Source organism: Protopterus annectens, chromosome 13.part0 (genome assembly GCF_019279795.1).
Source record: "Protopterus annectens isolate FY-2018-M chromosome 13.part0, PAN1.0, whole genome shotgun sequence".
Classification (NCBI taxonomy): Eukaryota; Metazoa; Chordata; order Ceratodontiformes; family Protopteridae; genus Protopterus; species Protopterus annectens.
The window spans coordinates 1,319,308,401-1,319,323,434 of NC_056747.1; positions in this window are offsets into that span (position 1 = coordinate 1,319,308,401).

Sequence of the window (15,034 nt, forward strand, 5' to 3'; positions counted from 1 at the left end):
ATATATAAATACACACACACACACACACACACACACACACACACACACATACACACATACATCTACATGTATAAATATATTTACTGTACTGTTGAATGACTGTGCTGGATGATATGTTTGTGAAATTTGTGAAAACATCAGGGTTATGTAAATTTGACATGACTTAATGATAAATCACTTTGGCTATGGTGTGCAGGGTCCTGGGTTCAAGTCTTGCAAAGACTGATTATTTTGTTACTGGGCAGAACAAGGGCCATTGTGATTAAGGCTGTTTTAAGCGATTGTAAGTGGGTTTGAATGGTTTTGCGCAATGGTAAGCAATGCCATCTTCTGGTTAAATATGTTTACAGCCAATTAGCCTCTAGATTGCTTAACCTGTGTGTGCATTGCTTACCCCCGTGCAAACAGGCTTAAACCTGCTTACTGCTTGCTTAAAAGTGCTTACTCCTGCACCTCCATGCTAAATTCTTTAAATGAAAAGAAAAAGGGTTGATAGGAAAGTGATGAAAAAAGGGCACACAAAGTGAAAGACAGTAGGGAAAATACCTAGGGGTGTGCAGGACAGGTGTAGGGAAGGTCCATAGCTCCCCATTTCTTCTACAGCAACAGCTATGCATATACACTGATTTGGAGGTAGATTTGGACATTCATACCCCTGAGAAAAGGGTGAGGACAACAATAATATGTTGTGAAGCCAATTAAACCAGATTACATGTGCCCAGGGACACATGTGCAAAATTGACAGTTATGTATGGGGCGAGATTTTTTGGGGGGAACAGATTGTCCTTTTTATTTATTTATTTATTTTTTAAGGTGAGAGTGGGATGTTGGCGCAGGATAGTTGGTATATTTGGGGAGGTGGGTTGGGTAGGATAACAGACAAGACAGACAAGACAGCATACAGGGGTGGTATATGACACATTTGGGGAGGTAAACACCTTGGATGGGATGGGGAGTTTGGAAGTCGGAACCCCATGAGCCCCCTAGTGGAAACAGTGGGACTGAGGTCCCCACCTGTGGGCTATCACCACTGCACATTCATGACCTCAAAGGTGGCTGTGCTGGGGGCTGTGTAAGAGGGGCAGGCTGATCCTCTAGATGTGCCACGCGGCCCTCAAGCTGATATCAGATCTCCAAACTCCCTGCAGAGCTCACTACACACCAGACCCTGGACCTCATGACAGGTGACAGTATCCTGTACACGCTCATGCCTGGGGGGGCAAGCCCCATCCCCTGAGGTGATTCCACCCGAAGGTGGTGCAGAACCAGAGGATGAGGAGGTCCAGGGGTGGGGCCCAGATGTGCTGGTGCGCAGTGCCATGACCAGATGAGGTGGAAGAGGTGGACCCACTGGGACCGGCCTTCCCAAATGTGCTATGGTGTTTCAATTTTAAAATATATGTGGGTTAGTAATAGTTAACATAGTCCAGGATTAGGTCTAACAGCATGCATAAATATTGCCATTAACCCAAAACACCAGATATGGAACAGTTGCATAGCAAACAGAACACATGCATATATGGAACCACAGTGGCCATTACAACAGCATGCAGGCGCATTGATGGCAGCATGCCACCAATGTGGGAGTATTTCAAGATGGCACATGCATAAAAACAAATTTCAATATTTATCAGACAATAGGACATATGTCCCAACAGTAAATTTAATTGTACACATACCAATTGAGTTGTGTATTTAGTCTATTGTTGCAGATATGGTGGGGGGGGGAGAGAAAGATGTAAATTAACAACTTGTATATCCCTGTAGTTCTCATTACTTTCTTAGTCTGTGCTGTGATCTGTACCTTACAGGTATTTTTACACTACCCTATGGCCTTAGTTTGGAGAGTGGTATGATTATAGACAACTATGTACATGAATTGTGTTTTACCTGCAGTATACACCACTTACCTGGTATACCTGTGGAGGTATTGTTTGTTAACACTACTTGACTGTTTCTACACATATTCCCAGATTCCAGGTTGATGTTATGCACATACCTCTCCATCTCCTATTGCATACACTCTGGGCATGTCTTGACAACATGCAGGTGGAACTGGGACATATTTTGACTATTTTGACTGTTGCCCTCATAAACCTTTGGTGAGTTGCTACAATGACAGGTTTGTTTTCATATACATTTTTCAAATATTTACAGGCCTGACAGTCAGTTATATGACATTAAATGCTGCCTAAATGTCACAGATCATCATGCTGATATGCCATGGGGACAGGGTAACAGGCAACAGATATGGGCAAATTATCTGGACATTCTGGACAGATCTGCACAGTTTAGGGGTATGATTCTGCATACAGCTTACTACCACTCCAAGGATTAGAACCATGGCTTTGCCTGCTAAAAATAAAACCGTATACATCACAGTTGAGTGTGCTATATAGATATTGCTGTGTATCTTTTCTCTGATTTCTGTCTATAAGTTTCCCCAGGTTTTTCAATCTGACATTGTAATTACAACACTCTTATACAGGGTTTCCTAGACAGTTTTATTATATAGCACTGTGTGGATGACAGTGATGAGTAATACCGTATTATTCAGAAATACAGCAACACTAACACTGCCATAGAATACAAGACTAAACAGTATCAGTCCAGGATTTCAATCTTTTATTTCTAGGCGAAGTTTTCATATCTGACAGACCTGTGGGGGGAATGTTTGTTAACGCATTATTATTATGCACATACGTCTCACTCTGTTACTGCACACACTCTGGTCATGGCTTCACAACATGGGGGTGGAGATGGGACATACTTTGCTTATTACTCTTATAACACTTTGGTGAGTTGCTAGAGTGACATGTTTGTTCTTATAGATATATTTCTGACAGCTATGATGTCTGACAATCAGTTGTATGTCATTATTTTCTGCCTAAACGTCTGGGATCATCCCACTGATTTGCAAGGGGGATGGGGTGACAGGCAGGGGACTTATGTCAATTATCTTGACTTTCTGACAATATCTGAACAATTGTGGGGTATGATTTTGCATACAGCTTACTACCACTCCAAGGATTCGAACCATGGCTGTGTGTGCTAAAAATACAACATTTCACGTCTCAGTTGAGTGTGCTATTTGATTATGTTGTCTATCTTTTCACTGTTTTCTGTCAGTTGTACAATATGACCTTGTGATTACATCAGTCGTATGCAGACATTCCTACACATTTTATTTATGAGGAACAGTGTGGGTAACAGTGCTTAATACAACAGTACTATTAAGAGATTGCAACACTACATTACCATATGATACCAGAGTAAACATAAGCAGTCCAGGAGTTAGACCTTTATTGCCAGGCTGTTACCCTTTTATTTACATACAACCTATATGAGACTCTTCTTGCCATATTGTCTGGTTTATTCAGTACATGCCAAACACAATACAGGTTTTATACTGGCAATTAACTTTTTACTACTTTTAGATTTATTTCTTATGACAGTACATGCAAGATTATTACTAACCTGCCTCGTGATGCAGCCTCTGCAGCCTACAGGCATGGGCTTCCCAATTCACAGCCCTCTCGTCTGCCGCTGTCAAAGACATAAGTGGAATATTTAGCCATACCTATCCATAATATACATGAGCTGGCAATTATTAAACAGGTAGTAGGATGAGTACTTACACACAGCTAGGACATCACCCAACTGCCTAGCTTCTTGGATCCACTGATCTAAGAGCTCCCTCTTCCTCCATTTCAGGTCGGCATAGTGATGTCTGACCTGCTCAACAGTTTGAAGGATGCCAGTGGTACTGGTGAGGTCACAGGCAAAATGGTCCCAGGCTTCTGCTTTATATTAGGAACCCTGGTACTGGCCCCACATCAGTCTCTGTTCATGGTGTTTAACAAGGAGTCTTGCTATGACTTTGGACTCCTGGATGCCCCAGTGATGTGCCCGGAAGCGCGATCCTTCACCCACACCAGCCATAGTGCATACAGAAGGAAGCTGCAACCAGTTATGAGATGTATTCCCTCTGTGGAGTTTAAACAGGGCTGATTTCCTGCACTTTGCCATGATTAGACAGTTTTGAAAATGCTAAGCTATGGGCAAACCTGCTTACCAAAGGTTGGCATTGCTTAAAGGGGTATACCAATGGGCAAATTGATTTAGCTGGCCTACACATTACTTACACCTAGTAAGCAGGGGTATGCAATGCTTAGCATTGCTTAATTTTACATTTGCAGACTATTTGCTGTTTGGCATTGATTTATCATTCATTACATATTATATATTTGTTTAGTATCCATGATTCATGTGTACATACACTGTATGGGGTCCTTGTGTTTATAGGGGGAATTCACCACTTTATTACAATGACACCTCACATCTGGACTTAATGCAGTACTCCAGTTCACATATTTATGCTATGTAGTAGGCTGTATATAGATTCCTTTCACATGTAAATTGTGATTTTGCTGTAGGTAGGATCTGTTTGGGGATACCTCCATCTCATGCACTGCTGTAATGACTTACTGGTTAACTACTATAACTATAGTGTACAGGGTCCTGGGTTCAAGACCTGCAAGGGCTGTTTATTTTGTTGCTGGGCAAAACAGCGTCTGTTGGATACAGAGTGATTAAGGCACTTTTAAGTAGTTGTAAGTGGGTTTGCGTGGGTTTGTGCAATAGTAAGCAATGCTAACTTCCGGTTAAATATGCTTACAGGGAGTTAGCTTCAATATTACTTAACCTGTGTGCGCATTGCTTACCCTGTGTAAATGGGCTTAAACCCTCTTACTACTGCTTGAAACTGCTTACTACCTCTTACCCCTACACTATTTTAGGCAGAAATGAAACATGACTCTTGGGAATGTGGTAAATTTGGGCAATCTATGGATTTAGCATTCATTACACATTATAACCTTCATTTCGTATCACTTATTCATGCGTACATATACTGTATGGGGCACTTGTGCTTATCTGTGGATTTTACCGCATTATTACAATGACACCTCACATCTGCATTTAATGCAGTACTCCAGTTCACAAATATATGTTATTTAGTAGGTTATACAGCAAAAAAAAATGTTCATAAAGTGATTTCACATGGAAAATGGAATTTACTACAGGGAGAACTGAACCGGGAATGACTGCTCAGAAAGCAAATGCTCTGACCACTACACTATTACAGTACTGCTTCAATTGCATGTATCTTGCTATTTATCTTCTTATGCCATTTAAACTACAGTATGCGTAGCTAACCAATTAGCAAACCAGTGCATCTATGGTTAATTTTAATCTGTTTGATAAAAAAAAACTCTCTACTGCTATTTTCTCTTGGTGGGATGGGTTGCACTTATTGCTGTGGATTCCTGTGTGCATCTGTACATTTGGTAGACATCCTAGCAACCCCCATACCTCTCAACCTCTTCAGGCACACTATCTGGACAAAGCTTGACAAATTGTGGTACGACTACAGACATATTTTCCTTATTGTTCTTATAAACTTGGGACAGTTGCTAGAGTAACAGGAGTTGTTTTATTATATGCTTTGTGATGGATTTGAAGTCTGACACTGAAATGTATGCATTATTTACCAACTTCAATCCTGAGATCATCCCAGTGATTTGCCAGGTCAATTGGGGTGCTCTATGGGCGTGAATATGGACATTCTGCAATGATTTGTACAGTTGGGAGGTATGCAGCCTCCCATGAGTGTTCTCGCTCATTATAATTGCTGGGAGGCACTTCCTGAGTGCAGGGGCATGTGTATTGTGAGAGCTCTGCTCTCAGACACACCCCCTGCACTTGTCCACACTCCATGTCCATTTAGAAGCAGAGGCAGCGCGCCTTCATTACTATGCATGGCACACTGCCTTGCTGCTCTTAAATGGATGTTTCCATGCAGTAATAAGCTATTCCTGCATGGAACCTTAATGATTTCAGGGGATGGCCTGCCTTTATTAGCACTGTTTATTCAGAATGTAGTTGTTTGTACAATTCCCTATATTATATGCTAACTTGTACATAAATTGCTTTTCAGATCACCATTTATTAACTGTTTTGAGTCACTGTTCAGAACACACCCTGTAGTGCATTCTTTCAGAGATGACTACCTTCGCTTATTACTGTGTATGTGTGTTTTGTTAAGATACAGAAATACAAATTAATCACCCTTTCAACAGCAGATAAAATTAATATTACAATGTCATACATTCAGAACCATCTTTAATTTGCTTCATAATGAATCTGAAGGGATTCATTACAAAAGTAGTGAGAATGGAGTATAACTTTATATCAACCATATCACATTTTGATGATCCATAGTGATTCAATACCATCTACAAGACAAGTTTAGAACAGTGACAGCCATTTGCACCTGAGAGCAGAGGAAACATTTAATCTCATGTATATAACAAAGAAACATCACAATTTTCAGACTTTTCTACTGAAATGAAGCCTGTGGATTATGAAACAAACATTCATGCATGCATAATAACATAACATCTTGTGGAGTCAATTAAAAAGTTTTAATAAACAGGAAAGCATCTTGTTTTCCAAACTTTATGCATCAGTTCTCTCCTGTGAAATACCAGAGTGGTATTCTAGGATATAGCCGAGGAGGTGAAGATGCTTGCAGAAAAAGGATTAATTTAGTGCAGAATCCTGACTTGAAATGCTTTTGATGGTAACAAACACTGACAATGCTTCTAAAGTTAGTGACCTGTTGTCTGGTATCAAGTTAAAGCACAGACAACTGCTTTCATCATGCATTTCAGAACACTTGAATTAACTGTAACAGGAAGGGTAAAGAATGTGGAACACAGAAAAACTCCCAGCAAAACTGTCCAAGGAGAGACGCTTAAAAGAGACAGTTGAGTACTGTGAGTGAGTGAGCACAGGCCTTAAGCCTCCAGGGTGACGGGGCATTATTCTATAATTCCAGAACATGGGGTTTGCCAAACAACTGAGAAAACAGACTCAAATGTGTAACCAACAGTGCGGCAGAGAAAAACATATTTTCAGAAGAAAGCATTGACTAACAGCATTTTATGCACATAGATTTTTCTAGACAATAGATTTTTTTTCTTTATATACTAGACAAAATGACTACAAAAAGATAAGTAATGTAATGGTTTATTGTTATTAATGTTTTTGCAATAGTTCTGTTTATAGCCCAAATTGTTAAAACAGGGTTCTTGGCTCTGATAGGGTCAGTCAGTAAAGGAGATATGAAGACTGGACAAAGTGTTTACTGTGGAGCACACAAACACACACACACACGCACACACACACACACACACACACACACACACACACACACATTCACATGCACACATAACTCACAACTCTACAGATTTTTGACTCATATTTTTGGTCTGTTCCTCATGAAATTTGTGCTCTTTGAAGAAATCATTGGGATGAACTAAGGATTAAAGTCACTAAATAATGACATGCGTTTGAGTTTCAGGCTTCATATCCTTCAAAAAATGCATTCTAACACAAATTCTGTTATAGCAATGTTCTTAGTTTATAAGGGCAATATTAAAATGTGTCCCTATTTTTGGGCCTTTGTCCCCCCACCCCGTTATGTCAGGCTTTAACCAGATTTCTTGGCTAAGAGGTTGAGAGGTGTCTCTCTCACACACACACACACACACACACACACACACACACACACACACACACACACACACACACAAACATGTGCACAAACATACATACACATGCACACACACACATACATGAAAGAGGAAACAATGACTAAGAAAAATTGAAAAAACGGTGGGACATTCAACAGCAAAGCTAAGAGATTACTAAAGTATTGTTTAATAATGAATCTGCACATTCATTGTCTGACAATGTTGCTTTTGTGGGAAAACAATAATGGTGAAATACTGGGCAAAATTCAATAAATGTTTCCACATCATGGTAAGTGAGCAAATCGTATAAATAAATAAATAATTTGCATGACAAATGGCCATGCGCAGGGTATGCGTGATTCAGAAAACCTAGCAATGTGACTTGGCAAGTCAAGTAACCTAAGGCTGGGCAATGGCATAATAGTTAAGGTGTTCATTTAATAAACAGCAGGTACAGTGTTTGATCCTCACCAAGGAAAACTAGCTAGGTTTAAATTTTTTTACAAGGACAGATGTCTTAGTATTTATCTATGAAAGTATGAGAACTTACAAGGGGTTATTAAGTCTGGGGTGGTTGGCAATAATGCTTAAGGTAATAATGCTTAAACCTTGCAGACACAATGTGCAGGGTTTGATTCTCATCTTGAAAAGCATGGCTAGGCTTAAAACACCCCAGGGGTCATTAGCCTAATAATTACCTGTAAACCTAAGTGGAATAACCAGATACTGTTTGGAGTTAGAGATTGCTATAACAATTATGGTGTTTACCTCACAGACACAAGGTACAAGCTTTGATTCTCACCTTTGAAGGAGAAAATTGGCTAGGCTTAAAAAGACCCAAAAGGTCAGCTAGTCTAATACTTACCTATGAACATGGTTGGCAATGCTATGCTAATGATTGTATATGAAGCATTGCATATGCTAATGAAATAGAAAATAATATGGCAGAGAAATTCAGAAACTACCTGCTTTATGTTTGTATATGGCCATATGTGTGTTCATACAGAGTAAAGTACTGTATGATGCTTGGGCTACCATAGCAACTGTAAATATACATCTGCAAGAGGTTCTCATAACAACCACTGCAACTGATGGTACATGACATTGTTCCTAGAGGCACTGGGTGACTGGATGGTTCTTAGCAGCTCATATCCTTCATGATATCATCATAGCGGACTGGTAGTGTGTGGACAGGAACATCAAGCTGGAAATCATGAAGATGTGTTGGTCTTGTCTGCAGCCCCATGGGAGTCCTGGAGTTGATACTAAAATATGTGCAACATTGTATATATTATTTACAGACTTTTCAGTGATTTACTGGGGAGTATCTCAGGTATCTGCCTTAAGAATACTTAGAGAGAGGAAACACCATATGGAAATTCTATTTTCATGAGGTTCTGTAGGCCATAGACTGTTCCAGCTGTAAAATAAAGTCCTTACTTGGTGAACTGGAAAGGAGGTATATGAACTGCAAACAGTATTATTCCATGGGTTCGTATTAGATGACCGAAGATGCATTATATCGAATGCATCTTGGTCGAACTTAAAACAATGAAAACATAAAATAGCAAAGCGGCTTTTAAGCTAATTCTTTCCAGGGGAAAGAATTTGCTTGGCTGCTTCCGTTACTTTGCCATTTTCTGCACTGTAGTGCGATCTCAGAGTTGGTATATTTAAGTAGGGGGTGTGGGGGGCAAAGCCCCCCACTTTATGTATTATTTCAATTTTTTTTTCTTTTTTTTTGTTTTGGAACGGCAATTTTTTTCCTTGGAAAAAATCACTGTTCTGAGCTTTCGAGATTGTAAGCTTTCGCTTACATGGGTTCGATTGTTCATCGTTCGCTTTTTTAAGTGTTCAATGATATAATATAGACCCTTATTCCATCAATTGCCAGATGTCTGTAATACACTAATGTACAGGGTATCATATACAATGTTCTGCAGGCCACACAGGCATTTTTCACACATATGACCCACATGTGACCTTTATCAAAAACTTGCAATGGGTAACTTCCCACAGTGCCATCTTGTAGGTGACACTGGATATTCCATAGAACCCTGGTTCATGACACTCATCAGAAATCTAGACAATTAAACTAACCAGGTATGCAATCATGCACCATCACAAACAAGAAATATCCCAGAGCATGTGTTCAGGCTGATGAAGCCAAGCTTTTGCTGTCTGGATACATCCGTTGGAGCACTGTACTATGACACAGCAATGTGTGCTAAAATACTGATAGTGTGTGTTTATGTTAAATAATATGATACTTTGGAAACAGTTACAGCAGGGTGGCCTCTTGCAGGGACCACAGTTCCCAGCACCACACATAGTGGCAGTTGAGAAAGATGAGGAGTCAGGGAAGGAGCCAGCACAGCAGCTAACCATGTCAGAGTAAGGCATGTACAATATGCTGTGGCATTAGCAAAGACGCAGCACATTCCACATACCTTACAATATAACTATACAAAAATCTAAGCAGATACATAACAGCAAAAATGATGTATAGAAAAAACCCTTACTGTAGTTAATCATGTATAGGCCATGCTCGCTGTGCATCAGATATAATCAACTCATGTAACAATGTGCAGTGGGCATGGCACAGTTATCATCAATTGCACAGGTCGGGAAGGGAGTACAGGAGTGCATGTCTTTGAAATGGATTTGTGTGAGTTTGAGTCCTGAGATGTAGCATAACAAAAAGTGGATATATATGCATTATGAGAACTTGTTGGGGACAGGTTGCTAATGTGTCAAAGGGTTAGTGAGTGTGCGTGTGATGTGCTGGGAGCAGTGGTAGCATGTGTGTGCATGTGTGTGTATGTAGGGGGGTGTATGTATAGGGATCTGCTATGAAAGCTCCAAAGGCCAGATTACTGAACATGATTTTTGCGAGACATTGATTTCCCAAATGCGAATGTTTTACCAGGGTGAGTAAACAATTCTAACATGGGGAAATATGCCATTTTCCCCACTGCAGTGCAATCTCAGAGTTGGTATATATAGTTGGGAGGGGGGTTGTAGTCCCTCACCTAGGTGGATTTTACATACTGTGGTGTGTTTCTATGCAATTTTGGGAAAGTGTTTACTTACCCTGGTAAAACTTTCGCTTTCAGGAAATCAGTGTTTTAATAAAGCATTTATAGAAATCATTTTTTTAATATCATGTAGATGTTGTGCTATCCTATCCTGTAACATTCTATAAGTTTTTCCTACATAAATTGATATGTAAATAGTGAATTTAGCACTGTAAACTAAATTCATAATACTGTAGTCAGCATGATGAAGAAATTTGTATTTATGCTGAGTTATAGGATGTACAAACGAGGCAATAACAGGAGTATATTGACATTAGTTACTCTCCTTTAAAACCTGTTCTGAAATTAAGGAGTTTACATCATTAATCATGTGACTAAGTTATTTTATTTAAAAAATGTGTGCTGGAGCCTTTTAAATACTTGTAATCCACAAAGAACAAACTGCAAACTAAAGTACTGTAGTTCAAAGTATGGACACAGTACACCTGAAGCCACAATTCATGATAAAAATGTTGCTTTAATATTGAAATGCTGATAAAAACAAGTAAAAGATAGGCACTTTTGTCTTCTTAATGAAAACTTCTTCAGATTTGCATTAAAATGCTGAAAAATGGAAATACCTCATAAAAGTTGGGAAAAAGATAATTTTAAGAGATCTGACATAAAAAACTTTTGTTGTGACAAACAGCTTGGCTTCAGCATCAGCTCCATAGAGTAGCAGGATGAAGCCCTGATTATGACCCAGTGGACCTGTGGTTAGTAGCATCGATTATGTAGGAGCAGACTATGGATATGGGACTGCGTGGAGAGCAATGTTTCACCAATCATAGCTGTAGAAGGATTCAGCCCTGTCTGCCATGACATTAACACCAAAAATAAAGCAGACGTACAGCTAATGACATGGCCAGAGACATGCCTTTGGCCTTGCTAAGCTGCTGACAGGAAGTAGCTTTCAGACTGCCATGTGCATGGTTTGGCATGGCGGTGTACAGGAGAAGCATAGCAGTCCCTCACATAAGTGAACATGTATGGCTCACATAAGTGAACATGTATAGCTCACATAAGTGAACATGTATAGCTCACATAAGTGAACATTTATAGCAGCTACACATAGATGGAGAACCAGACTAATTCAGGAAAAAATGTGATGACTTCCTATGTGATGGTTTCTCACAGTTGTTACTCATCCCACAGAGGAACAGATGAGACAACTGAAAGCAAGAGAGGTAATGGCTGGCAGGCAGCAGGGATAAAAACAAATTAAACAATAGCTTGGCTACAGTTCTCTTATACCTAATTTTATTTTAATGAAATGAACCAATGTGAATTGCCCTGATTGCTCAGTAACATGAACTTTATACATGAGGTACAGGATTTAGAATTTCACATAATTAAGTTATCTGCATAAAACAATGTTCACATATCAGGGAACAGGAATGTAAAATAACTAAGGAAAACACTAAATCTGATTTTAAATGAATGAAGATTAAGGTATCTATGTATCCAGTGAAGATATGAAGGCCATGGCTTATAACATGCTGATTCTTTTAAAAGATGAGGATAATGTATTGAAACAAAACTTTTATGTCAGTAAAGGCTGTTCCATTCAGCTGTCAAAAAGTAAGTAACTGGTTAGTGAAAAGAGTGAAGTTCTAGTTAACTCATTCAGTACTAGTTGCCATGAAATATCACATCTCTAGCAGTCAGCGCACATTCTCAAACTCTTGAGCAGTTTCTGAAAAATTGATTTAAAGAACATAAGCCAACAAATGTAAATGCAAATATCTTGTAGTAAATGCCGTTAAATGTCCTCTTTTAAAGCCATGCTGTTCAGAATTAAAACTATTTGAGGACTTAAGTAGGAAACTGCTATTGAAAGTGCTTTAGGGAGTGGTGAAACAAGGAAAATGTGGTGGTGCAGAGAGACCAGGAGATGTACTCTTGCTAGAAAAGTCATCTAACTTTGCATGCTTTCCAGAAGTGAAAGCATATGCCACTAAATAAAGATAGTTTTATTGCGCAGTAATATGATTTTGGTGATAAAAGCATGACATACTTTAAGATTTTTGTGTGAGAGACCATTGTAATCTGCTGAACAATAAAATAGAAGTTTTGGAAGTTTTCTGAGACAGGCATTCATTGCTTACATTTCCTGATGGACAGTGAGAGAGAACATTTTTCAGAATAAAGTGCAAGTTTGCAAAACAGTCATCAGGAAGTGAGCTACAGATTAGGGCATTGGCATAACCTATTAAATAAACAACTCAGATGTAGTGGTGGGATTGCAAAGAAATTGTCTTAATGCTATATGTTTGAGACAGGGAAAGATTCAATTCTTCCTAGAAGGTAATATCTTGTTAAAATTATTTAACATTGCTTCTGAACCTATTCTGGCACTGTTTAAGATAAGTTCTTTTTTTTTTTGCTTGATGAAAGTTTTTTGCTTTCATTTTGACCATTACAAAATGGAACTCCAAAGACATGGATTTGGATATTATCTCTTTAGGTATTTATCAAGAAGGTAGGTAACTAGAAACCATGGACCATCCTGATTCATAACCCATACTAAGCAGCAGATATTACAGTAGCACATGTAAGAAAATGTATTCAAATATATTCAGCAACAAGGCAAGCAGGTAAGTAGTGCAGGAAAGAGACAGGTTCAGTATAAATGCATCGATCATTTGTTGTGGGAACAGGATGAGTACAAAACATCAGTGATTATGTTTGTGGAACATTGATATGCATTATTAAAATAAACTTATTTCAGTGACCACAAAGCATCTGCAATGTGCATAATAATATGACTTACTTCTTTACTTATTTATTTAAACCTACTCTAATTGTGACATATTGATAACCGCACTAATAACTTTTATGATTAAATAATATTAAATATACAATTTTAGTGCAGTATAATTTTTTAATATAGTACTTTCATTATTCATAAAATTCTGAAAGGCCATGATGAAGAACCCATCTCATACACTTTCATGTAACGCATATTGCCTCTTTGGGAAAAATGCAAAATGCAATCTACAGATGTGAAGTAGCAGCATTAAACTTATTCTGCTATAAATGTTTTTTTCACGCTTATTTTGTGCCAAGAAAATATCTTACTTCATTAGCTTTTATCAACTGTGACTGTTGTGCATTACTGATGTGAAGTCAAAAATGAATGCCCGTTTGACATCAGTCATTTCCAATGAAAATAACCACATTGTCATTAGTTGCATAGATGTATTTCATAAGCTGGACTTTATTGAGTTGTCAGACCTACAGGAACAACCTCAGTGTTTTCACTTCTATCACTTCTACATGTTCATTTTTAAATGATGTAGAAAAGAAAGATCAGTGCACTATCCCAGTAAACAAATATAAATAAATTAATTCACGTGCTTTGACTCTGAATTTTGGTTTCTTTCCCTTTGAGATATTTCTTCTTAACATTTAACATCTTAATTTCTTTTTAAGTGTGGCTGAAACTTTAAAGCTGAGATACATATAGCAAATGTACAAAGCAGCATGCTCTCGACACTGCTGACAGAAAAAAAAACATTGAGTAATGACAGGCCCTAAACATCTAAGTCAATGAAGACTCTTACTTTTTTACTAATGTCTAACTGAAGGATCATAGACTTAAGAAAGAAGGAAAAACTCTTATACCTCAATACTTATTTCAAAACTGTCTTAAAAAAAGCTTTTTAAAGTGTGAATCTTTAGTACTTACAGTATGTCTGAACTCACATGCTAACGTTTAATGATCTAACATCAAAGAAAAAGGATTTTGCTCTGAAGAAACTTTGTACGGTTGTTAATATAAATCTTGTAGCTCCAGAAAAAAATGTGAAGTTGAGGTGAAGATTAAAAATATCCCTTACTCTTACAACTAAAACTATAGCCCACTGTGCTTACAGATAAGAGAAGACAGACTTTCAACAGGCTTTATATTTTTTCTCCATGGTTAAAGCTGGAAACAGTTTGAAGTTGAGAATTCTTGATTTGCTGTAAATGATTATTATAACATGCAGTGTTCCATTCGTTAGATGCCTGACACATGCAAAGGTTAATTATATTTAATTATTATTCTATATTTATTATATTTACTTATAATTATAAGTAATTATATATAATTTTATATTTAATTATATTTACAGCATTTAGTATTTTCTGTGCATCTACTCTGCTTGGACTGCTCAAGTTACAGTGGACTGTCCCAGATCATGAAAGAAAATAAGCTCTGAGCCCTGTGTACTATGCACATTCACTCCACTAAGAAATGAATAATTAGATATAGCAGTGCATGCCTTGTGGGATAGCCGCTGGCTCCCTTATAACAAAGAAAAGGGTAAACAGGATATTGGAAAATGAATGAAGGCTTTAATCTTTAAATCTCAT